Here is a 27408-nt window from a genome sequence, read left to right on the forward strand (position 1 = left end):
GACAGGGTGTTTCCTCTACCCTATCTTCTCCATTGTCATTCCAAGGAGAGTATGCCTAGAAATTATCTTTCCCTTCTTTCTCCAAACTCCATTTGCCTACCAGTTATTGATATCCGAGATTTTCAGACCACTACTGTGTCATAGTGGACCCTGTCTGCAGGAGAAAGTCTCTCAGTGCAGGTAAAATGTTGCCTGTAAGTTCTTTAATTTGCATGAGGTGGCTAGAAGGAGGTTTTATGTAAGGTGCAAAACACATCATTCTTCAAAAATGTGAGCCTCCCTATCTATTGTAACTATTTGAGATTGAATATCTAATTCATAATTTAATTTCAAAAATTCTAAAGAAAGATTTTGGATTTGATCCTAGGGATTTAATTTTAAAAATACAAATCATCATCAGACTAATCACTGGTGGAAATTAAAGATGACAATTCTGTTCTAAAGTTAACTAATATTTCAGAGGCTCCAAAGGATCTAGAGCTCTCAAAGCATTACACAGCATTCTTGCAGGTAGGAGCAAAGGCGTCTGAGAAGAATGGGAGCTCGTGGGTGGCAGGCAAACACAGCTATCTCAGACCTTGAACATTTAGTAAGGAGATTTAGATACACTGTCAGGAAAGGAAGAAGCGTGTTGCTGTGCCTCCTGTGACTTAAGTGCTATAAGAACACTTGTTGCAGTTGAGTCTGCATCTCTTTCTCAGCATAACAGTTATTTAATTTTAATTTAATTAACGCTGTGAGAAATGAACATAGAACCTGTATGGTTGACTGAAGGACCCTACAAAACATTATCTGTAAGGTAGGCTTGCAAGATGGTAGAGCGGAAGGGGAAGGGCCTGCTCTCTGGGAAGTCTGAGGCAGGATCGCTAGTGGGCTGGGAAAGAGATGCCTCCAGGTGAGATGGGTACGCAATGCCACAGTAAATTGATTTGTATTTCACAAGTACTGTGGCGACCTTGTATTTCTTGAGAGGACAGGCGCAAAATCCTGTGTTCAATGAACCAGTAAGCTAGACTGGAAAATTTCTGTGGGTAGGCATAGTGCGCATGTGCGTGAGTGGCCAATGAACGATACCCGCCCCCCCCCTCTCGGATTTAGCCACGCCTTTCATTCGTTACTGTGGGGATTTTCGGAACAGAGGTTGTGGCAGTTTCAGCATCAAATACCTGTGAGTATGAAGGGAGCCCAGGGAGTTTGAAACCGCCCCTCTCTGCTCTCAGGAATGTGGGAAAAATAAGAGAATTGGGATTGGCTTGGTAGCACTGTTTTGTGAGTCTTATCTTGAGTTCCCTTGAGATGGAGGCCAAGATTCTGCTTCTTTTCGGAATCTTAGGGAAGTTGACCTGTTTACTCCCCACTGTCTTTATGGCTCCTTTCTCCAACTGCCACTTGGGTCCTCTCTGACCTCTCATTTGCTGCATCAGCACATCAAGGTCTCCTGACTTGGCACCTCCCTCTGCTATGCTGAACATCCACAGACTCCATACTGAGCAGGATTTGGGAGTACAGCTACTAACACCAAGAATTATGTAACCCTACGCGTTCCCTTCTTAGAGCACACAGTAGAAAAAATAGACCGATAAAGTGAACAAAAATATAAACACTATGCCTGATAATGGCTGCCAAGCAGAGAGTCTGAACATTACATGATCTAAACTCAGCCCCACCCTAAAATTAGAGTCCATGTCTGGGCTACAGGGACAGAAAGCTCCTGTTCAACAGGGGAGACTGAGGGATTAGAAGACAGAGGTCTCTGTGGAAAGTGATATGTGACCAGCCAGGGCTTGTGGTATACTGGAAACATGACAGAGGCTGAGGGAATGGGAGCTCAAGCCCCACCGTCCTAGCCAATATCTAAAGACTATGCTGTGACCTTAACCTGAGAGAAGACGATCTGTTCTGCCTCTTAAAGGTGAGTTTGTAGCAGGTTTTCTTCCTGACCAGAGACGTAAGATGACTGCATGAGCAGCTCCTTATAAGAGAAGGCTTGACTTCCCAGTAGAAAACAAGGAACTCTGTGGGCATGCTCCAAGGGAAAGTGGTGAGAGCCACAATCAGCATTTTTGATCTTTGCAAATTTGCCTAAGTGGACATTGAAAGAAGAAACCTTTGTTCCAGCAACAAGTGTTAAGTTCCCTGGGGACCGCACAGCTCTGTCTGTTTCAAGACCCAACCCAGCTATCCAGAAGCTTCACCCTGGGACTGTACCTTAGCACCCAACTCAGGACCACTTTATCTCACCTCGAGAGACAAATCTTAGGACTTAATACTTAGTCCCATCTACCCCAAGATCGACCTGAGCTTACAGCAGTGAATTTCAGGCTCCAGGACACACCAAGAACGCACACTGTAATATTTTTGGGCTGCCTGCAGAACTGAGCAGAGGTTTCTGTGGGCTTGAGATTGGAAGTCTTAGGTCCAAGAGTTGGTTCCAGTTCTCCTCAGTTTGTAGGTAGCTGATTCCTCTTGGTGTTCTGTGGTTTCTCCCTGCACCCTTTAAGTGTCCGTGGCTCTAGGGTTCCCTTCATAGGACCCCAAAGACATTACAACAGAGCCGACCTTTCAGGCTTCCTTGAATCAATCACCTTGAAGGCACTGTCTTTAAGTGTCACCTGCTGAGTGTCAGGGACTTCATCCTTCACCATATGAATTGGGGTATCTTTTCCAAGCTAAGGCACTCAAGAGAGAATCGTAGGGTCAGGGCAAACCTGACAGAAATTTCTCACAGAGCCCCATTCTAATTGGACCAGACTTTGTAAATGTGTCCCATGTCTTTTTGGCACTGCTATCCAGCATTGTTCTCATGATATGACTTTGTCATTTACGGGGAGAAACTGCACAACAGGCATCCCATGAAAAAGGAAGAACAAGACAGGCAACTTGTAGATGGAATCCTATTATAAATGGCAGAGACCCTAAGGAATCTGCTAAAGTTTAGCATTGAACAGTGAGTTATACCAGACCAATGAATATGAGTTCTGTCAGCAGAAATAAAGCATTTCTATATCTTAGCAGTAAACAAAACAATAGTTGGGAAAATTTCTATGTCATACACCATCTTTAATAAAAATCAAAAATATTTTCAAATTACTTTGAGCAAGCACATACTAAACTTTTAACTATAGCTTCTATTATTGTTTGAAATCTAGGAAGTAAGTAAATTTCATCAAAACATTACAGAGATTTTCATACTCAGAATACATGTAGAAATTAACAGTGTATAACTCGTAGGTTTTCATTACTCAGTATATAACTCAGAGGTTTTCAAACTCATATTGTGGATTCTCTTTACCAATCAGAGTTTAGAAGTGCAGATAATGCTGTCTCCAGGTGGTCACCCATACTCTGTGAGAAGATTTAGAGAGTAAATTCCCTAACAGGAGGGTCCGCATCCCAATCTGGAGATAGAATTCCCTTCAAGAGGGTCTAAATCACCTGCACGTATGAGCCCCCTCAAAGGAAGGACTGAATCTCCTGCAGGTGAGAATGACAAGAATGAGAGGGTCCATAGGAGGAGGGACTTAATTTCTTCTCTGATGAGACTGGAGCACCAGCAAGAATTTGACTCTGTAGTCTGAGAGATTATTTTCAGTATGATGTTCTGAGTTCCCTGAATCCACAGCTGGAACACTGAGCCACCATCAGGAACACTGCACCTGGACCAGTTGTCTTAAGGGCATTAAATACGAATTTCACTTCTTTGGCTTATAAAACCCCACCATGCTCTAGCTTCCTTCCAACATCCACCCTTCATTCCCCACCATCTCAGCTTCTCAATGAATCCTTCCTCTCCTTGATTTTCCAAGCCTACCTATGTCTTATGATCACCTACACACACACACACACACACACACACACACACACACACCTGGCTTCGAAGGGATCAGATTATGTTTTTTAAGGCTGAACTGTTTCTATGGTTTTCTCTGTAAACCCTGCTTCCCAGCTACTTTCTCTGGCAATTAACTGACCAAAGGTTAAAGAGTCCAGAGTGTAAAGCTTGCACCCCTGGTAGTCCTCAGGTCTGGTGCTGATGGGCTCAGAGCCATGGGGTGTGTGAGTAGCCGGCCAGGCCTTGCTGAGGCTGACTTGTCTTGTCTCTGCAGTATGTGCCCACAAAACCGGAAGAGGGTAAGATATTCTAGATGTTGAGTTGCAGATGGCTGTGAGCTGACTTAGAGTTGTTGGAAAACAAGCGAAGGTCCTCTGCAAAGGCAACTAGTGCTCTCAAACCCTGAGCGATCTCTCTAGTTCTTGCTCTGAAGGTTTTCTGATGTCCTGTTGATTACTGTCTGCTCCACCAGCCTGTTCCACAGGAATCAGTCTTATGATTGTGTAGCATCACAACACCAAAAATAGTTTAATCTCTTACTGGATGCCCTTAATGATTTTTACAAATGATAAAAATTGACTATATTTGTTTTTGAATATTGACAGTGCCTCTGGAACTAAACTCAATCAGCTAGTTCCTTTCACTTCTATCCATCTCACAAACTCACACAGTATATTCTTTTTTGTCCTCAGTGTACCATGTATTGCTGTAAGCACCAGCATTGTTAAGGCAAGCAAAAAGAGATTTACAAAACCTTCAGAATTTGAAATTTACATTCACTCATAGCTTGTACTACACATCATTAATTCCACCTTTCAGGAGAGAGAAGGTCTCTTTACTGTCCAAACCTCCCTTATCTACAGGGTGAGTTTTAGGACAGCTTCAGTTTGTGGTGACACTCTGTCTCAAATTAACCAAACAACAACAACCCAACCACACTCACACACAAACACGTGCATGGAACACACACACACACACACACACACACACACTGAGAGAGAGAGAGAGAGAGAGAGAGAGAGAGAGAGCGAGAGAGAGCACTGTCCAGTTGCTACCCTTCTCATTCCTAAAGTGACCTTTCAGTGTAATTGTATTTTAACCTCAACTTCCTCAGTCCTTCCAGTGTGGAGGCTTCTGTTAAACCTGCAGCAATTGGCAACTGACAGCAGACCAGTTTCTGCTTGCTGGTGGGGAAATTGGGTGGTGTTGTTTTGTTATTCTGTACTCCCTTAGCCGACCTCCCTAAGCCCTGAGAAGATTCCATTCGCTTCCTTCAGACGACTTTAGTGTTTTTAAGTCATACTCCACAAAGTAAGAAACCATTTGTTCTGACTGCAGCATTTAGGATCATGTTGAATAGGTACCAGCAGAATGTACGCTGTTTAAGAAGTAGATCTGTGGGTTAGGATTAGCTGTAATTTTATCTGCTGAGTGAGTGAGTGTTTGCTTCATGTCCTTGCACCTTTTGCCTTCTGTGGTACTTTTATTCCTATAGACTAAAGGGTTTTAGTTTGTGTTGGCTCCTTCTGCGATTTCAGTGTCCAATACCTCTAGACCTATACTGTAAGTGTGACCAGATTAACAGGGCTGTTGATTTTCCATGGAGATGCTTGTTTACATTTTTACTTAATCCACATCTTATGTGCAAGAGGAGGGAGAGCAGCTTGCTGGCTCTGCATCAGCACACAGTGACCCAGAGTGAAGGTTCTCTCTGTTACTGATTCGAATTCCTGAATCACCATGACATTTTGCATGAGCTATCCTCCACTGTCTCGGGCATTTGAGTACTCCTTTCCCAGTTGGTGACTCTGTTTGGGAAGATCCAGGAGGTATGCCCTTGCTGGAGAAAGAATGTCAGCGGGGCTGGGCTTTGAGGTTTTAGTGCTCTGCACCACTCCCTGTGCACTCTCTGCTTTGTACTTGTGATTCTAGATGTCATACCTCAGCCTCCTCCTCCTTCCGCCATGCCCTGTAGTCATGGAACTTAACCTCTGCTAACACATGTTCTCTGAAATAGAATCACTAATGTCCTACTTGTTTTATAGTTTGCTGTGCTCATGGCATTTCTGTCACAGAAATACAAAGGTAACAAATGCAGAAGGTGACATAATGGAGTGGACTCTTGCTGTGTGACACCTCATGATGCCAGGTTGTTTCTTGTTTTGGGAAATATGTAAGAATTCCAGTGCTCTAAGAAGAGTTTAATGGGCTATACTGGCAGGCACTTGGGAGTCAGGAGTGCCAAGAGGTATTCAGACTGTGGAAGCCCAGGAGAAGGGGATTCAGGAGGAAAAAATGTTTGTAACTGGTCTAGGATAATTCCTACAAAGCTTTTACAAAAATGTGGCTTCCTTTCTGCCCACATCCTAAAAACTTATCTGAGGCTAAATTTAAAAGTAATAAACAAATTTCTTTGATGAAAATTTGAAGAGGGCCCAGTATGGCCTCGGTCTTACTGTGGTTATAAGTCTTCAATGAAAAAGAACAAATGGGGCAAAAAGAAATACAAAATGTAGAGTTGGGAAAGAAAAAGACACTGGGAAGATTAATATTATAGCCAATGCCTATACCAGAAGAGAGCCTGAAATTGCTTGGAGATTAGCACCTTAATAAGAGGCCATGTCTCCTCAGGTGAAGACATCACTCAACTAACTTAGTAATCTGTGGTAGAAAGTGACTTACTTAGAGTTTTCCTGCTATTAACAGACACCATGACCAAAGCAACTCTTATAAGAAGAACATTTATTTGGGTTTGCCTTCAAGTTCAGCAGTTTGGTTCATTATCATCAAGGTAGGGGCATGGTAGCATCTAGGCAGACATGTTGCAGGAGGAGCTGGGAGTTCTACATCATCATCTGAAGGTTGCTACTAGAAAACTGATTTTCATGCAGCTAGGACAAGGAACATAAGGGTCACATCTACAGTGACACACTTCTTCCATCAAGGCTACACCTATCCAATGAGGGCACATCTTTAAATAGCCCCACTCCCTGGGCTGAGCATATTTAAATCACCACATGAACATTAGCTATTTTCAGTTCCTGGTATAACTTTTGATCAGAAGCTGCTGCTACTGTGGTTCATGGGGCCCAGGTCTTTGTAGAAATCAAGCATCTTCTCATGTACTCTCATCAGTCACTGGAAGTAAGGAAGCTCAAGAAAGGACTGCTGTGTGGACTGAGACAGCTGAGCAAGTCTGCTTTGGGAAGGTGTGTCAATTTTTATCTCTACATAAAGACAGTATGAGGTTTACCTGACCTTACCTGGCCAGTTTTCATGTTTGGAACCCCTGGACCCTATTCATTGTCCGGTAGGAAAGTGTCATTTTGCACTCAAAGTCAACTTGTGCCTATCATGTACCCAATGTTGATAGATGACTTAAGAATGTAGGTTTGAAAGGTGTCCAATTCTAATCTGGGAGGGAGAACAGCAGGCCTGAGAGGAACAGGCCTCATGTGCAGAGGGAGGTCCATCTGTACATGGTTGGGAGAAGTTCAGAGAAGGTTAGTCAAACCTGTGTATCCAGGAGAGCTCAATTAACTGTGGAAACAATAAGAGTAAAGGTAACTTCGAACTTGGAGAAAGAGAAGGTTTGTTGCAACTGTTTGTGGACTGTGCTTCAGAGATGATGAGACATAGAGAAGCTCTGTCTTGGGTTCATGGCACTAAGCATCCTAGCTGAGCACTTCATATCTTAAGTTGGTATGATTTTAGGGGTCTTACACAAAGGTTATCACCTTATCTACCAAGAGCATCTTGCTTTACTTCTAGCAGTCACATGAATTTAAATTTCCTACTTGTTTGTGTTCTTTCTTTCTTTCTTTTTTTTTAAACTTGAGTATTTCTTATATACATATCAAGGGTTATTCCCTTTCCCGGTTTCCGGGCCAACATCCCCCTAATCCCTCCCCCTCCCCTTCTTTATGGGTGCTCCCCTCCCCATCCTCCCCCCATTGCCGCCCTTAAAAACTCACTGATTAGTTTTAGCTGAGTCTCCTGGGAGACTTTGCTCTTAAGTGCTGTAAATTTTAAATATTTGGTGATTAACATAAATAACTATACATAGGTCAATACAGGGCCCACACTGACATCACCTTGCTATCTGGAGCTGTTAACTCCTGGGCCAAGGGTCTCAAATGTCTCTGCCTCAGAAAGAAATGTGGTAGTTTGATTTCATAATCTACCTACATTCCTTCTGTCACCCAGGATATCTGCTAGAATGAGAGGATTCTGTCCCATGCAGGACAATCTAGATACTGTTTCCCCAGCAGGAATGAAAGGACCACTTCCTGCCTCTCAGGGGAAGTCCCTGGTGTTCACTGTAATGTCACCCAACAGTCCCACCTTGAATCTGCTGTTCCACTTGAGCCTGGAGCCTCCCTTTTATTCTGGGAGATAAACAGGTATCTCCAGCTAGGCAGAGTGGTTCAAACATGAGATTTCGTGAGGGCAGTGAGAATGGTGTATACACATTGAGGGTTTCAGATTGAATGATACTGAACTTAATGTACTTCCTATTAGAGTCATCTGTGAGTGACATGTGAGCTTTGTATTAAAATTTACCTTTAGGCTCAAGAATTCATGGTATGTCAATGCCCTACTTGCTTTTGAAGATATCCAAGGAACTGCATATAAAAGAGAAAATACAGATCAGAAAATGTTCCTAGGTGTACAGCACTTGTTTACATGTGCAAGTCCTAGTGCCCAACTCCAAGAGCACACATTATGCCTTAGAAATAGATGATAAGCACACTCTCTCTCTCTCTCTCTCTCTCTCTCTCTCTCTCTCTCTCTCTCTCTCTGTGTGTGTGTGTGTGTATGTGTGTGTGTGTTTGTGTGTGTGTGTGTGTGTGTGTGTGTGTGTGTGTGTGTGCTTGTATGTGTATGTGAGAACCTGAAGGTGAGCTCAGGGTCTGCCTGGCCCACTTGGGACAAGGATCCCACATTGTTTGAGTCACATGTAGACAAGTATAGTGTTGTTGGTGTGACCAGCATATAAACATTGGGACACGAGAGAACTATTTACAAAGCCAACAGTTTTGATTGATTTATGTGAATTAGGGCAGATTTGAGAGCACACTTAAGAGTTTTAAACTGTGTTTGAAAAAATTAAACAGTATTCTTGGAATAGTTTCTTTGGAGTAGACCACCGAAGGCCAAATTTTATCTGATTGTTGGTGAGCACCTGTGGGTTTTTGTGTTCCTTATGTAGTGTCCCTTGGGTTTTGGTCAGACAATGTAAACCTTATCATTTTCACTTTTTTTTAACATCTCAAATGATAGCCCACTTTCCAGGTGCCACTCCACAAACTCCCACTCCTACATCTTCAATCTCATCAGTCCATCTTGCCACTATGATGGTGCTCCTAAACCCACCACCATTTCCAAACCCACCATTCCATCATCCTCCTATATTGGGGCATCACATCTCCACAGGACCAAGGGATTTTCATCCTATTGGTTTCAGATAATGCCATCCTCTGAGATATAGATATAGATATATATAGATATATAGATATAGATATAGATATATATCACATCCCTGTACACCCCTTGGTTGGTGGTCTATTTACTGGAAGCACTGCGTGGTCCAGCCAGCATATGTTGTTCTTCCTATATTGCAGGACCTCCTCTGTCACAGGACATCCACTGTTTAAGCACCACCACTACCTCAGGAAGTCCACTGTCTGTGTGTCAACTCCACTGTTACAGGACTTCAAGTTTCTCAGCATCTCAACTATCACAGGATTTCTACTGTGCAGGAGCTCAAGTGTCTTACAACGTCCAATGTTATAGGACCATCAATGTCACAAGAACTCCTCTGTCCAAGGAACTGCACAGTCCAAACAACACTATGATTGCAGGACATTCACTGTGGAAACACCTCCACTATGGCAGGGCCTCCACTGTCCATACATCAACTCCACTGTCGCAGATCCCCCATTGCTGCAGACCTCCACTGTCACAGGACCTCCACTGTAGGAGCACTACAACTGTCGCAGGATCTCCAGTGTCTTATAACCTGCTCTATCCCAGGACTTCCACTGTTGTAGCATTACCATGGTCACAGCAACTACACTGTTTCAGGACATCAAGTGAAGCTGGACCTCCAATGATGCTCCAACTTCTCTGTCACAGGATCTCTACAGTTACAGGAATACTCCTGTATCAGCAATTCCAATTGCTGGACCTCAGTTGTCACATGACCTCCACTGTAGCCGAACCTTCAATTTTGCAGCACCTCCACTAGAGGTAGAATGACCTCCCCTATCACAGTGCCTCCACTTTCAAAGGACCTTCACTGTCACAGAACCTGCACAATTTCAGTGCCTCCGCTGTTGCAGGACCTACCTTTTCACAGGATCTGCACTGTTGCAACAACTCTAATTGCACGTTTACAAAGGCATTACTGGTTATTAGATTTGAGGCTGAATGGAATGTGATGTTACTTTCGTAAACATAAGAATGTGTTCTGTGCGTCTTGTGATTAATGGCCACTTGTGCTAGGACCAGTAACTTATGGAAAGATTCCTTGAGGTCATAGCACTCTCCACCTCACCTTGTGGAAACTGGTGTTTTTAGAGTGTGATAAACTTCAGGTGAAGGGATGCAGTCAGCAAGACCACGCTCTAGAGTGGGATACACAGCAGTCATATTGAGTCCTTGCTGGGAAGAAAAGAAATCCAGAAGAGGGAGGAGGCTTGGGTTAGAGGAAGAATCATAAAATATTTAGAGAATATAAGAAGGTAAGAATTATGGGGAACTGGAAAACAGAGCCAGAGGAAGAATGAGCACAGAGCAAACTGGGATGGACAAAGCACAAATGTACCTGGGTTGTGCCTTCTGCATGTTCTCTGGACGATCGCCTTGTGCCTCATTTCTGGGAGAACACTCTCTTCTCCCCATATAAAGTTTCTTTCTTGAAAGAAAGCAGCAACACAACTTCATCAGTGAATTTCCCCATTGAAATTTGTTCGTTCTTTCAAAGCCTCTGGGAAGGCCCTAGCTGGGGAAAGTCCTCTCAGCTGAGAAACAGCAGGAAAGTAGGTTGTCCTCTGTGTTCTCATTGCGACTGCTCTTCTAAGTGTGGTTGATTGTTGATTGAAGACACAGGGCACTTCTAGCATGTATGTATGCTTTATTCAGTGTGGGTGGCATTGGGAGTATCCTGAAAAGAAGGGTAGGCGCCTCTGCCTCTTTGACTAGGTGATGATCAAAGTCAGACACTCGACCATTGGAAGATGAGACCAATGTGTCTACGGTGTACTCACTTCTATTCCTCTTTAGTCCTAGAGGGAAATAAGTGCCATCAGCAAGGGTGGGGAATGGGGCCCTAACTGGACAAACTTGCTGAGCCTGGGTTATGCAGCCATGCCGGTGAATAGCTTCCCCTTACATTAAGTAGTAAGATGCCATGCTCTGGTTGTACCTTCCCTGATACAGTGAATCTATAATCTCTTGGCCTCAAAACCCAATATATTACATTGCTTTCACAAGTGGAGTATCTGGCATGAGAGGGATCATTTCCTCATAGGGATTTGGGAACCACTTACAGTCTTCATTGAGCATGGGTGTGTCATCACCTATGTGACTGTTAGCCCATATCTGTGATTCACTGTCATTAGGAGGCTAAGCTGCCTCTTCTGACATCCCACAGTGGGCTGGATACATACCACTCACAACCTGTCTCCTCAGCACTTGTATGACAAAATGTAACCCTACTCCTAAGTCCATATGTTGGGGGGGTTGTTTTTTTTGTTTTGTTTTGTTTTGTTTTGTTTTTGGAACATCCTAATGTTTTCCTAGGAAGAGATCAGGTGCACCATTAGGATAAGCACCATGCTGCCAGTTCAGCATTTGCCCAAGTTTGACTTGCCTTGAAGGCCAAAGTTGATGATTTTGACTTTTCCATTCTTCTCTAACAGAATATAATCTGGTTTCAGGTCACTGTGTACTTTTACAGTGTCCATAGCCGTAGATTAAGTCTGCTAAAATTTACCCAAATATTTCCTTGACCCTGTACTCCTCTAAGGGGAAAGACTTTCAAATGTATTTGTAAAGCTGTAAAATTTCAACCAGTTTCATGATAAGTTATTAGACTTGTCTCAGACTCAATTGGAGAAGCAAGATGATGTTGGGGTTGATGAAAATCTTCATTATATTTGCCATGGTCATGTTTGGCTGGCACCATTGCTTCTTCTTTGCATGCACTTTGATAACCCCTGTAGCAGAACTTCCACTGTCCCAGCACCTGCACTATCCCAAGATCTCCACTCTCACCGGACCAATATTGCAGTAGGACGTCTGCGGTCAGGCAACTCCACTGTCTCAGACCCTCCAAATTGCAAGACCTTTACGGGCACTGGAAGTTACTGTCCCTAAACTTCCACTGTTGGAATACCTCAGCTATAACAAGGACCCCTACCATTGCAGAACCCCCTTGTCATAGCACCTCTACAATTACAAAGAAGTCCACTGTCAAAGGACCTCCGGTGTCTCAGCCCCTCCACTGTTGCAGGATCTCTACTGTCTCAGGATCACTACTGTTGCAGGACCTCCCCTCTCTCAGCAACTCCAATTTGCAGGAGCTCTCCTATCAGAGGATATCTACATTTGCTGTACTTCCGGTGTCACAGCACCTCAACTGTTAAAAGAATTTCCATACTCACAGGACCGCCTATGTCTCAGTAACTCCACTGTCCTAGGACCTTTATGTTATAGGACCTCTGCTGACACAAGATGTCCACTGTTGCTAGACTTCCACTGTCATAACCACTCAACCATTACAAGGACCGCAATTTTGGCATGACCGCCACTGTCCCATCCCCTCCAGTGTCATAGGACCTCCACTCTCACAGGATAATCCACTGTCTCAGCAAGGCCAATTTGCAGGACCTCTACTAGGACAGGATATCCACTGTAGCTGGACGTACACTGTTGCAGTACCTCAACTGTTGCAGGACCTCCAATGTTGCAGGACATGGACCCTCTCAGCTTCTAGAATTTGCAGGACCTTTACTGGCACAGAAATTCCACTGTTGCTGGAGCTCCACTGTCATTTAAAATGCGTTGTCTCATGATATTCACTGTTGCTGGACCAATAGTGTAGCAGCACCTCCATTTTTTCAAAACCCCTCCACTGATACAGGATCTCCACTTTTGTAGCAGCTTCACTGTCCAAGCAAACCAACTATTTCAGGATCTCCAGTGTCTTAGGGCATTCACTAATGCCAGTCCTCCAACGTTGTAGGATATTATCCACTTTCTCAACAGCTACACTTTGGCAGGACCTCTATTGGCAGAGAAAGTCCACTGTTGCTGGACCTCCACTGTCAGTGCAAATGCACTCATTCAGGACCTCTACTTTTCTAAGGACCTCCAATATTGCAGGGCCTCAAATGTCCCAGGACCTCAAGTGATGCAGCACCTCCTTTTTCCTATCACCTTTACTGTCCCAGAACCTCCACTTTCCCAGGAACTGTTCTGTTGCAGGGCCTCCAAAGTTAGAAGAACTGCACTGTATCAAGACCTCAACTGTTGCAGGACCTCCATCATTATAGGAACACAATAGTTACACTGTCCATCACCTTCACTCTCTTAGCACCTCCACTCTCACAGGACCTACACTGTTGCAGGAACTCCAATGTCTATGCAACTGCACTGTCTCAGGACCTCAGTGATCCAGAACCTCCAATGATGCAGGACCTCCACTGTCGTGGACCTCCACTGTTTCAGGACATCCACTCTATCACCACCTAGACTTTTGCAGGACCTCTACTGGCCCAGGATCTCCATTGTTGCTGGTCTTACATTGTCTAAAGACCTCTACTATCGCAGAAATGCCACTGTTGTAGAACCTTCACTGTCACAGGGCCTCCACTGTCCAAGAACTCCACTGTTGCAGGGCATCCACTCTTGCAGCATGTGCCTTGTCTCAGGACCTCCACTACATCAGTCAAATCTCCACTGTATCATGACTTCCACTCGTGCAGGTCTTCCAATGTTGCATGACCTCCAATGTGAAAGTAACTCCACTATCTCAGTGCCTCCACTGTTACAGGACCTACACTGTCAGAGGATCTGCACTACGGCACCAGCTCCACTGTCACATTTTTGAAAGCATTGCTTGTTGTTAGTGTTGAGGCTTCATGGAGTGTGATGCTACGTCTGAAAAGTTAAGAATTTCTTCTTCAGCTCTTATGATTAATGTCCAGATGTGCTAGATCAGTAGCGCCTGGAAGACTCAATGAGCCGATAGCCTTCGAAGCCTCACTTTGTGGTGTTCTGTTGTCTTTTGGGAATGCTAAAGTCCAGGTGAAGGCATGCGGTCAGAAGGATAACTCTAGTGTGGGGTACACATGAGTTGTGTTGAGTTCCTGCTAGGAAGGGTAGAAATCCAGAACTGAAAGAAGGCTTATGGTGGAGCAAGAATCATACAATGCTTAGAATAGGTAAAACAGAAACAATTTTGCAGAAATGGAAACCAGAGACACAGGAGGAACCAGCACACATCAAACTGCGTAGGACCAATCACAAAGGTACCTGCGCTGAGCCTGCCTGCTGCTTGTTCTTTGGATGTACTCTAGCCTTTATTTCTCAGGAGAGACACTGTGCTGTCCAAGGAGAGTTTTCTTGCTTGATTGAGCACAGGAATACTGCTTGATTTGGATATTCCTAATTTCTTGGTCCACCCTGTAAAGCATCTGAGCATGCTCCTGCTTGGGACAGTCTTGCCCTCTCCTGAAGCCCAGAGGGATAATAGGTTGTCTTCTGTGGTTTCATTGCTGCTTTCGTTCTCCCTGAGGCTGCTTGTTGACTGAAGGCAGAAGACACCCTGGCATGTATGTTTTGTCCAGTGTGGTGTCACCTGGAATGGCCTGAAGAAAAGGCCAGTCCCAGTGGTTCTTCTGAATCTTCTATGACTAGAGTTATGGACATAGGCATAAACGAGGCCATGGGGAATGACAAGTTCAATGTGCCAATGGTGGGTTGGTTTCCACTCCTCTGAAGTCCTAGATGGAAAGCAGCATAATCTTTAAGGGTAGGGAATGGAGCCCTAACTGGACTCAGTGAGGGAGCCTGGTTGTGAAGCCAGGCACCTGGATAGCCTGCCCTTTCAGTAATCCATTGAACACCATTGTCCGTTAATAATTTTTTTATTTAAAGAATCTTTATTTCTTGGGCTTAGAACTGAATATATTGCATTACTTCCACAGTTGTAGGGTGTGGCCTGAGATACCATTTCCTCATAGGGATTTGGGAAACCCTCCCATTCTTTGAATTGAGGTTGCATTATGAGGTTTGTGACTGTCAGCCTATATCTGGGGTTTACTGTGATTAAGAGATAATGATGATGGTTGACCATCATAAACGTTGACAAAGAGGAGTTCGGGGCAACAGAAGTGTAAGCACCACAGTGGTGCTTCAGAATTTGCCCTGGTTCAACTCGGGTACTAAGGCGAAATTCGATGATTTTGTTTTTTTCCATTAATAACCAAGATAAATGCTATTTGGTTTCAGGTCCCTGTGAAATATTGTGTGCCCAGGGCAGTAGTTCATCACTGCTAATATTTGCAATATATTTTACTGACTTGTCCTGCTTTAGGTAGCCATACTTTTGGATGTATTTGTAAAACTGTTGAACTTCAACAAGCTCCAAGACAAGATATAATATTGTTTTGGTCTCAATTATTTGAAGAAACCACGTGATGTTGGGGTTGTCACCCATCATCATCACTGCCATGGTCATTACTGGCTGGCATTATTATTTCTCCATTACAAGGACTTTGACAGCCACTGTCACAGGACCTAATCTGTGGTAGAACCTCCACTCTCAGGGCAACTCCACTTTCTCAGGACCTCTAAATTGCAGGACCTCCCCTGGCATAGAATGTACATTTTTGCAGGACTTTCACTCTTGTAGCAACTCAACTCTTAAAAGACATCCACTTTAGCAAGATTTCCAGTGTCTTAGCACTGCCCTTCTTGAAGGACCTCCACTATTGTAGGACCTCCACTGTTGCAGCACATCCATTCTCTCAGCATCTAGAATTTTGCAGAATGTCAACTGGCATAGAAAGTCCACAGTTGCTGGTTCTTCAATTTCATGATAAATCCACCGTATCAGGACCTTCACTGTTGCAGGACCTCCAGTGTTGAATCACATACACTGTTTCAGGGCCACCACTGTCACAGGACCTTCTCTGTCACAGGATCGCCACTCTCTCAGCACTTATGCAATCACAGGACCTCCATTGCTTTGGACCTCCACTCTCGGAGAACCTCCACTGGTCAAGCACATCCACTGTCTCAGAAACTCCAGTGTCTCGGGACATTCACTGTTGCAGGATCTCCCATGTCTTAGCACACTTATTTTTGCAGGACCTCCACTCTCGCAGACTCATCTCTACTGTCTCAGGACCTACACTATAACTGTTGGACCTCTAATGTCACAGGACCTCAAATGACACTGGATTTCCACTGTCCAATCACATTAACTGTCCCAACTCCTTCACTGTCGCAGGACCTACACTGTTGCAGGACCTCCAATATCGGACCAATTTCCTGTCTCAGGGACCTCCAATGTTGCATGACCTCCACTGTTAAAAGATATCCACAGTTGCAGGATAGCTAGTAGAGTTTTGCAGGACCTATATTGGCCCAGGACCTCCATTGCTGATGATCCTCCACTGTCTCAGAACCTTAACTAACACAGAACCTCCACTGTTGAAGCACCTCCACTGTCCTAGGATGTCCACTATTGCAGACAACGTCAGTCTTAAGTACCTCCATTTTTGAAGGACCTCCATGGGTGCAGGACCTCCACTCTTAGAGTGCCTCCATTCTTGTAGCACCTCCACTGTTCCAACCTCATCTCCACTGTCTCGGGACCTACATTATTGCAGGATCTCAAATGTTGCTGGACTTCTACTGTTGCAGTACCTCCAGTGTTGCAGGACCTACACCGTAGCAGGATCTGCACTGTTGCACCAATTCTACTTTCACATTTTGTTGACATTGCTGGTTATTAGATTTGAGTCTTAATGGAATGGGATATTACTTTTGAAAACACAGGAATTTTTTTCTGCATCACATGTGATTGATGACCACATATTCTAGGACTGATATCCCCTGGAAGATTCCATGAGCCCTTAGTCCACCAGTCTTCACCTGGTCGGAGGTGTTGTGTTTTGGGAGAAGTTGAATCCAGGTTAAGGGATGGGATCAGCAGGACACAGTTCTGTAGAGTGGGCTACATATCAGTCATAGTGAGTCCCCTCTGGGATGAGTAGAAATCCAGAACTGAGAAAATGCTATTACAGGACCTCCATTGTCTAAACACCTCCACTATTGCAGAACCTCCACTGTCCATACATCAACCAGCTCCACTGTCCCAGAGCCTGAGATGTTGAAGAATCTCCACTGTCACAGGACCTCCATTGCTGCAGGACCTCCACTGTCACAGGACCTCCAATGACTCAGCAACTACACTTTTGTAGGACCAGCATTGGCACAGGATAAGCACTGTTGGTAGGCCCTCCACTAGCCTATAACCTCCACTGTCCCAGAATTTCCACTGTTGTAGCACTACCAGGGTCAAAGCAACTACAGTGTTTCAGGACATCAACTGAAGCAGGACCTCTAATGATGCTGCAGCTTCACTGTCACAGGATCTCTACATTTACAGGAATATTCCTGGATCAGCAATTACAATTTTGCAGGACCTCAGTTGTCACAGGACCTCCACTGTAGCCAAACCTTCAATGGTGCAGCATCTCCACTGTAGGTAGAATGACCTCCCCTATCGCAGTGCCTCCACTTTCAAAGGACCTTCACTGTCACAGAACCTGCACTATTTCAGTGCCTCCACTGTTACAGGACCTACCTCTTCACAGGATCTGCACTGGTGCAGCAACTCTAATTACACTTTTTCAAAGGCATTACCAGTTATTAGATTTGAGGATGAATGGAATGTAATGTTACTTTTGAAAACATAAGAATTTGTCCTGTATCACTTGTGATTAATGGCCACATGTGCTAGGACCAGTAACCTATGGAAGATTCCCTGATCTGATAGCTCTGTAGCCCTCATCTTGTTGAAGATGTTGTCCTTAGAGGGTCATACAGTTCAGGTGAAGGGATTGGATCAGCAAGACAACTCTGTGGAGTGGAGTACAATTAAGTCGTATTGAGTCCCAGCTGGGAAAAGGAGAAATCCACAAGAGGGAGAAGGCTTGTGGTGGAGGAAGAACCGTAAAGTACTTAGAGAGTATAAGGAGGTAAGAATTGTGAGGAAATGGAAAACAGAGCCAGAGGAAGAATGACCACAGAGCAAAGTGGGAAGGGTAAAGCACAAAGGTACCTGGGTTGTGCCTTCTGCTTGTTCTCGGTATGCTCTCCCTGTGCCTCATTTATGAGAGAACACAGTTCTGCCTTATGTAAGGTTTCTTTCTTTTTTTTTTTTTTTTTTTTTTATTAACTTGAGTATTTCTTATATACATTTCGAGTGTTATTCCCTTTCCCGGTTTCCGGGCAAACATCCCCCTCCCCCCTCCCCTTCCTTATGGGTGTTCCCCTCCCAACCCTCCCCCCATTGCCGCCCTCCCCCCATAGACTAGTTCACTGTGGGTTCAGTCTTAGCAGGACCCAGGGCTTCCCCTTCCACTGGTGCTCTTACTAGGATATTCATTGCTACCTATGGGGTCAGAGTCCAGGGTCAGTCCATGTATAGTCTTTAGGTAGTGGCTTAGTCCCTGGAAGCTCTGGTTGCTTGGCATTGTTGTACTTTTGGGGTCTCGAGCCCCTTCAAGCTCTTCCAGTTCTTTCTCTGATTCCTTCAATAGGGGACCTATTCTCAGTTCAGTAAGGTTTCTTTCTTGATGGAAAGGAGCAACACAACTTCAGGGATTTTCTCATCTTCTTGGTCCATCCTTTAAGTCCTCTGGGAAGGCCCCAGCTGGGGAAAGGCCTGCTCTCAGCTGACAAACACCTGGAGAATAGGTTGTCCTTTATGTTGTAATTGGTGCTGCTCTTGTAAGTGTGCCTGCTTGCTGAGTAAATGCAGGGCAAACCTCTGTCATGCATGTATGCTTTGTCCAGTGTGGCTGTCATCGGAAGTGTCCTGGAGAGAAGGGCAGTCCAGTGACTCTTCTGCTTCCTTTTGACTAGCCTCATTATTATAGGCAGACATTAGACCCTTGGAAGATGAGGAGACCAATGTGTCTATGGTGTTCTCACTTCTACTTCTCTTTAGTCCTAAAGGGAAATCAGTGCCATCACCAGGGGTAGGGAATGTTTGCCATAACTGGACAAACTTGCTGACCTTGGGATCTGCAGCAATGCCCATAGAGAGCCTGCCCTTACAGTATGCAATGGGATGCCACGGTCTGGTAATATTTTCTTTGATGTATCTATAATATCTTAGGCTCAAAACCCAAAATATCCAATTGCTTCCACATTAGCAGTGTCTGGCATGAGGGGGATCAGTTCCTCCAAGGATTTGGGAACCAATTCCAGTCTTCATTGACCAGGGGTACATCACTACTTCTATGACTATCAGCCCATATCTGGGGTTGACTGCCATTAAGATGCTACACAGATCTCCAGCTCTTCGGACACCCAACAGTGGGCAGGATACGCACCGGCCACAACATATCTTCTCACCTTTTTATAACAACTGAGTCAAATCCTACAACAGTGAATTATAAGCCTACTCCTTAACTCAAATATTGTTCTTTGGACCATTACAACATTTGCCTAGGCTGTAATAACAGGCATCAAAATTGTGAACACCGTAGTGCCAGCTCATCATTTGCTCAGGTTCAACTTTGGTAGGAAAGGCCAAAGTTGATGATTTTGACTTTTCCGTTCTTGTGTAACAAAATATCACTCGATTTCAAGTCTCCGTGAACTACACTGTGCCCATCCCAGTATATCGAGTCTGCTAATATTTGCCTAAATATTTCCCTGACCTTGTCTTCCTCGAGGTGGCAAGACTTCAGATGAATTTGTAAAGCTATAGAATTTCAACTAGCTCCATGAGAAGGTATAGATGTGTCTCAGACTCAATTACTTGGTGAAGCAATATGATATTGGGTGGATGTATATCTTCATTATATTGGCCATGCTCTTGTCTGACTGTCACCCTTGCTGCTTCTTTGCATGCACTTTGATAACCACAGTAGCAGGACTTTCACTGTCCCAGTCACTGCACTATCCTAAGACCTCCCTTGTCACAGGACCTCCACTGTGGTAGTACCGCAGCTGTCAGGAAACTCCACAGTCTCATTACCTCCAAACTGCAAGATCTCTACTGGCACAGGAATTGTACTGCCCCTGGACTTCCACTGTCACAGCACTTCAACTGTTACAAGGACCTCTACTGTTGTAAGACCTCCTATATCACAGCACCTCCACGGTGACAAGGACCTGCATTGTCAAAAGACCTCCAGTGTCTCAGTCCCTCCACTGATTCAGGACTTTCAAATTGCAGGAACTCTACTAGCACAGGTCATCCACAGTTGCAGTTCCTCAACTGTTATAAGGACCTCCATTGTTGCAGAACCTTCAGTGTCCCTGCACCTTCACAGTCTCAGCAACGCCAACTTGCAGGACCTCTACTAGCACAGGATGTCCACAGTAGGTATACTTACACTGTTGCATTACCTCAATTGTTGCAGGACCTCCGATGTGGTAGGACATCCACATTTTCAGCAGCTAGACTTTTGCAGGACCTCTACTGGCCCAAAAAAATTCCTCTGTTCTGGACCTCCACTGACAGTGCAAATGCACTGTCTCAGGACCTCCACTGTTGCAAGACCTCTGATGTTGAAGGATGTCCATTGTTTTAGGACATTCCCTGTCAAAGAACCTCAACTGACACACAACCTCTGCTTTTGTAGGATTTTCACTGTCCTAGAAAACCAAGTATTGCAGGAATTATCAACTTGGAGCAACTGCATTGTATTAGGACATTTACTCTTGCAGGACCTGCAGTGTGGTTGCACCTCCATTTTAGCCAGGTCTCAACTGTACCAGGCTCATCTCTGCTGAATCAGCTCCTCCAACACTGCAGAACATCCAATATTTCAGGTCCTCAAACATCCCAGGACCCCAATTGATGGAGGACTTCCAACGTTGCAGGACCACAGTCACAGGTCCTCCACTGTCCCATCACTTTTATTTCTCCCAGCACCTCCACTGTCACATGGCCTACAATGTTACCTAACCTCCAATGCCTGAGCAACTACACTGTCTCAGGACCTCGATTGTTCCAGAACCTCCAATGGTGCAGGACCTCCACTGTCACCAGATCTCCACTGTCTCAGAGCATCCACTCTAACACCGACTAGACTTTTGTAGAACCTCTCCTGGCAAAGCATCTCCATTGTTGCCGGCCTTACATTGTCTCCAAACCTCCACTATCACAGGAATGCCACTGTTGTAGAACCTCCACCATCACAGACCTCCACTGTTGGAGGACCTCCCCTGTCTAAACACATCCACTATTGCAGGACCTCCACTGTCCAAGGAATTCCGCTGTTCCAGGACATCCACTCTTGCAGCACCTGCATTGTCTCTGGACTTCCACTGTACCAGTCCCATCTCCAATGTCTCAGGACCTCCACTCTTACAGGACCTCCAATGTTCACAACCTCAAATACAAAACTACACTATCCCAGTGCCTCCACAGTTGCAGGCCCCAAACTGTCTCAGGATCTGCACTGTTTCATTAATTCCCCTGTCCCTTTTTTGAAAGCATTGCTGGTTATTAGTTTTGAGGCTTAATGGAATGTGATGGTATTTTTGAAAAAATAACAATTTTTCCTGCACATCTTGTGATTAATTACCAGATGTGCTAGCATCAGTTGCCCCTAGAGGGTTGCACGAGCCCACAGCCCTGTAGACCTCACCTTGTGGCAGCTGTTTTGTTTCGGGGTGTTACAGTCCAGAAGGCATGCGGTCAGCAGGACAACTCTGTAGTCCGGGGTACACATCAGTCACATTGAGTCCTTGCTGGGAAAAGGAGAAATCCAGAAGAGGGAGAAGGCGTGGGGAGGAGGAAGAAACAGACAGTACTTACAGAAGTTAAATGGAAACTATTTGCAGAAATGGAAACCAGAGACACAGGAGGAATCAGCACAGAGCAAACTGGGCAGGACAAGGCACAAAGGTACCTGGGCTGTGCCTGCCTGCTGCTTGTTCTTTGGATGCTGTGTCTATCCCTCATTTCTCAGGACAGACACTGTCCTGTCCCAGGGGAGTTTTCTTGCATGATCGAACAAAAGAACACTGCTTCATTTGGATATTCCTAATTTCTTAGACCATCTCTTAAATCCTCTGGGCCAGGCCATGCTGGGGACAGACTTGCCTACTCCAGAGGCACAGAGGGATAAAAGCAAAGGGTGATCCTCATAGTGTTGGTTCTGTATTTGCCCTATATCAACTTGGTTCATAAGGCCAAAGACCATGACTTTGACTTTTCCTTTCTTTTCCAAGAAAATATCATGTATTGTCTTCTGTGTTCTCATTGCTGCTTCTGTTCTACCTGAGATTGTTTGTTGACTGAAGGCAGCAGACACTCTAGCATGTATGCTTTTTCTAGCGTGGGTGTCATCTGGAATGCCTGGAGGAGAAGGCCAGTCTCAGTGGTTCTTAATCCTCTATGACTAGCATTATGGACATAGGCAGAAACGAGGCCAGGGGGGATGACAAGTCCAATGTGCCAATGGTGGGTTGATTTCCACTCTAAAGTCCTAGTGGGAAAGCAGCATAATCATAAGGGTAGGGAATGGAGCCAGTCTGAGACTGGTTGTGAAGCCAGGCACTTGGATAGCCTGCCCTTCCAGTAAGCAATTGGAGGCCATGGTCTGGTTATACTATCTTTGATATAAAGATTCTTTATATCTTAGGCTTACAACTGAATATATTTTATTACTTTCCTCCCATTCTTTGAAGCAGGATTGCGTTATTACATCTGTGATTGTCAGCTTACATCTGGAGTTTACTGTTAGTAATAGAAAATTATGATGGTTGACCATAAACATTGACAAAGAAGAGTTCAAGGGCACCAAAATTGTGAGCACCATAGTGCCGGTTTAGCATTTGCCCTGTTCAATTGGGGTACTATGGATAAAGTTGCTGATTGTGGCTTTTCCATTGAAATCCACCATTATATTATATGGCTTCAGGTAGCTGTGAAACATTGTGTGCCTATGGCAGTAGATCATCACTGCTGTTCTTTGCAAAATATTTTCCTGACCTTGTCCTGTTCTAGGTAGCCATACTTTTGGATGAATTTGGAAAGCTGTTGACCTTCAACAAGCTCCATGATGAGACATAATTTTGTTTTGCTCACAATGACTTGAAGAAGTGAGATCATGTTGAGGTGGTCACCCATCATCATCAATGCCATGGTCATTACTGGCTGGCATCATTGCTTCTACATTAGCAGGACTTTGATGTCCACTATGCAGCAACTCCACTGTGATAGATACTCTGCTGTCTAGGCAACTCCACTTTCTAAGGACTCCAAATTTGAGGACATCTACTAGCACAGGATGTACACATTTGCTGGACTTTCACTGTTGCAGCAACTCAACTCTTAAGGGATGCCCACTGTTGCAGGTTTTCCAGTGTCTCAGCCCCGCCACTCTTGAAGGACCTTCACTATTGTAGGACCTCCACTGTTGAAGCACATCGATTATCTCACCAACTAGAATTTATAGGATGTCAACTGGCACAGAAAGTCCACTGTTGCATGACCACCATTCTCACTGAAAATCTACTGTCTCAGGACCTCTACCTTTGTAGGACCTCCAGTGTAGAAGGATGTCCACTGTTGCATGTCCACCGCTGTCACAGGACCTCCTCTGTCACAGGACTTCCACTCTTCCAGGCTCATCTCCACTGTCTCAGGACTTCTACTATATCTCTAGGACCTCCAATGACGCAGGACCTCAACTGACACTGGGCCTTCACTCTCCAATCACCTTAACTATCAAAGAACCTCCACTGTCTCAGGACCTTCACTGTTTCAGGACCTCCAATGTTGGAGCAACTGTACTGCCTCAGGGGCAGGACCTCCATTGTCACAGGGCCTCCCCTGTCACAGGATATCAACTCTTTTAGACTTTTACAGGATTTCTGCTGGCACATGACCTCCATTGTTGAGGGTTCTCCACAGTTTCATTACTTTTACATTGAAAGGAATACCATTCTTGCAGAACCTCCACTGTCCCAGGACCTCCAGTATTACGGACTTCCTCAGTCCAAGTAGCTCCATTATTGAAGGACATTTCTGGTTGCAGGACATCCACTTATACAGTGCCTCCATTGTTATAGGACACCCACTGTTCCAGCCTAATCTCCACTCTCTCATTATCTCCAATATTTTATGATTGCCAATAATGGTGGACTTCCATTGTTACAGTAATTCCACTATCTCTGTGCCTACATTGTTCCAGGACCTACACTGACTCATGATAGGCACAGCTGCATCAAGTTCACTTTCAATTTTTATTGACATTGCTAGCTATTATATTTGACCCTTACTGGAATGTGATGTTACTATGTGATGTTACTTTTGAAAGCCCAAGAATTTGTTTTTTTTTAGCACATGTGACTGATTTCCACATGTTCTAGGACTGTTGTCCCCTGGAAGATCACAAGAGCTCATATCCCTCTATTCCTCACCTTGTGGGAGCTGTTGCCTTTCAGAGGGTAATGCAATTCAGGTGAAAGGATAGGATCAGCAAGTGATAACTTTGTAGAGTGGGGTATACATCAGTCACATTGAGTTCCTGATGGGAAGAGGAGAAATCCAGAACAGGAATAACCCTTGGCATAGAGGAAGAATCAAACAGTACTTACAGAAGGTAAGAAGGTACCAATTTTAAGGAAATGGAAATGATAGAGGAAGAACCAGCACAGAGCCAACTGAGTAGGACAAAGCACCAAGGTACCTGGGCTGTACCTGGTCCTTGTTCTCTGCATGCTATCCTTATTCCTTCTTTTTTGGGAGAATCTCTGTCCTGCCTCTTGTGAAGTTTCTTTCTTGATGTAAAGCCATGACAAAGGTTCATCAGGGAAGTTCCCCCATTTCTTCCTCCATCTCTTAAAGCCTCTGCTCCGACACCAGCTGGTGAATATCTTGCACTCTTCTGAAGCACAGACAGAGAATATGTTGTTTTTTCTGTTCTCATTGATGCTACTCTTCTCCCTGAAGCTGCTCATTCAGTAAATGTGGGAGACAGTGTCTTTTGTCCAGTGTTGGTGTCATCTGGAGTGGCCTGAAGAGAAGGCCAGTCCCACTGGGTCTTCTGCCTACTCTATAACAAGCATTTTGGATAAAAACAGAAATTAGACCATTGGAAGATGACGAAACTAATGTGCTGATGGTGGGCTGGCTTCTGCTCTTCTTTATTCCTAGAGGGAAAGCAGCATCAGCATCAATGTTAGGGAATGGTGCCATAACTGTTCTCACTAGGTGACACTGTGTTGTGCAGCCATGTCCCTTGAGAGCCTGCCCTTGCAGTAAGCAATAGGATGCCATGGTCTTGATATACTTTTTTTGGTACCTGTATTATCTAGGGCTTGGAACCAAATATATTGTATTGCTTCCACAATTGCAAGTTCTGTCCTGAGTGTGATCAGTTGCTCAGAGGGACTTGGGAATGCTTTTCTGTCTCTCTTGAACTAGATTTGCATGATGGCGTCCATGACTGTCAGCCTGTATCTGGGGTTTACTCTCATTAAGAACTTATGCAGGTCATCCAGCTCTTCTCATCTCCCACAGGGGGCAGGATTCACACAGGCTACAACCTGACTTCTCAGCCCTTGTTTGACTAGTCAAATGAAACCTCTGACTACCATGAAATGTAAGACTACTCATGTCTTCCCTGTGTCATTCTTTGGACTATCATAAAATTTGCCTAGATAGAGCTCCATGGCAGCAAAAGGTAATCATCATAGTGCCGGTTCTCTATTTGCCCTATATCAACTTGGTTCATAAGGCCAAAGACCATGACTTTGACTTTTCCTTTCTTGTCCAAGAAAATATCATGTGTTTTGAGGTTTCTTTGAACTATTATGTGACTATGGCAGTAGTTCATGCCTGATAGTATTTACCTAAATGTTTCCCTGGTTTTGTTCTCCACCAACTGGCCAGCTGTTCAGATGTGTCTGTAAAACTGGTGACCTTCAAGTAGCGTCATGACAAGGTATTGTCTTGTTTCAGACTCAATTACTTGGAGTAGTGAAATGATGTTGGAATGGTCAAAAATCATCAGTACATGTGCCATCTTCATTACTGGCTGTCACCCTTGCTTCTTCTTTACCAGCACTTTGACAGCCACTGTAGCAGGACATCCACTGTTCCAGTATGGTAATGACCCAGCACCTCCACTATCACCGTTCTTCCACTCTTGCAGGACCTCCACTCTTGCAGGACCTCCACTCTTGCAGCACCTGCATTTAGTCAGGACCTCCACTGTACCAGTCCCATCTCCACTTTCCCAGGACCTCTACTCATGCTGGTCCTCCAATGTTGCCTGACCTCCAATGTAAAAGTACCTGCACTATCTCATTGCCTCCAGTATTGCAGGACCTACATTGTCACAGGATCCACACTGTTCACTAACTCCACTGTCACTGTTTTGAAGGAATTGTTGGTTATTACTTTTGAGGCTTAATGGGATGTGATGTTACTTCTGACAACTTAAGAATTTGTTCTTCAGCTCTTGTGATTAATTGCCAGATATGTTAGGAACAGTTGCCTCTGGAAGATTCCATTAGCCCATAGTAGGCCTCTAGGCCTGACCTTGTGGGAGCTGTTGTATTTTGGGGTGCTCTAAGTACAGATGAAGGCATGGGGTCAGCAGGACAAGTCTGTAGAGTGTGGTACACATCAGTCATATTTAATGCCTGCTGGGAACCTGAGAAATATAGAACAGCAAGAGGGCTTGGCATAGACCAAGAATCATATAGTACTTACAGAAGTTAAAAAGGAAACAATTTTGAACAAATGGAAATCAGAGACACAGGAGGACCCTCATAGAGTAAATTGGGTAGGACTTAGCACAAAGGTACCTGGGTTGTGCCTGCAACTTGTTCTCTGGATGCTCTAACTGTGCTTCATTTCTCAAAAGAGACAAGGTGTTCTGCCTCAGGTGAGATTTCTTTCTTGATGGAGAGCAGCAACACATTTCATCAGGACATTTTTTTATTTCTTGTTCCATCCTTAAAGCCTTTTGGATGGCCACTACTGGGGACAGTGTTGCCCTCTCCTTAGGCACAGAGGAATAATAGGTTGTCTTCTGTGTTCTCATTGCTGCTTCTTTTCACCCTAAGGCTGCTTGTTGACTGAAGGCAGAAGACACCCTGGCATATATGTTTTGTCCAGTGCAGATGTCCTCTGGAGTGGCCTGAAGAGAAGGCCAGTCTCAGTGGTTCTTCTGAATCCTCTATGACTAGTATTATGGACATAGGCATAAACAAGGTTATGGGAGATGACAAGTCCAACGTGGCAATGGTGGGTTGGTTTCCACTTCTCTGCAGTCCAGGCCTAGTGCGGAAGT

At 44.6% G+C, this 27408-nt stretch overlaps 1 long non-coding RNA gene across 5 annotated transcripts in view; it reads left to right on the forward strand.

The window, feature by feature from the left end:
• Nucleotides 1-1080: 1080 nt before the first annotated feature.
• The window catches only part of LOC102555078 (uncharacterized), a 44994-nt gene continuing 18666 nt past the window's right edge, over nucleotides 1081-27408 (forward strand). The window contains exons 1-3 of one of the 5 annotated variants that reach the window (XR_010062902.1): nucleotides 1081-1168; nucleotides 9457-18275; nucleotides 18700-24708. This is a non-coding gene — a long non-coding RNA (uncharacterized LOC102555078). The other 4 variants (XR_010062904.1, XR_010062906.1, XR_010062905.1 and 1 more) reach the window with 4 other exon arrangements.

This window comes from Rattus norvegicus, chromosome 1 (genome assembly GCF_036323735.1).
Source record: "Rattus norvegicus strain BN/NHsdMcwi chromosome 1, GRCr8, whole genome shotgun sequence".
NCBI lineage: Eukaryota > Metazoa > Chordata > Mammalia > Rodentia > Muridae > Rattus > Rattus norvegicus.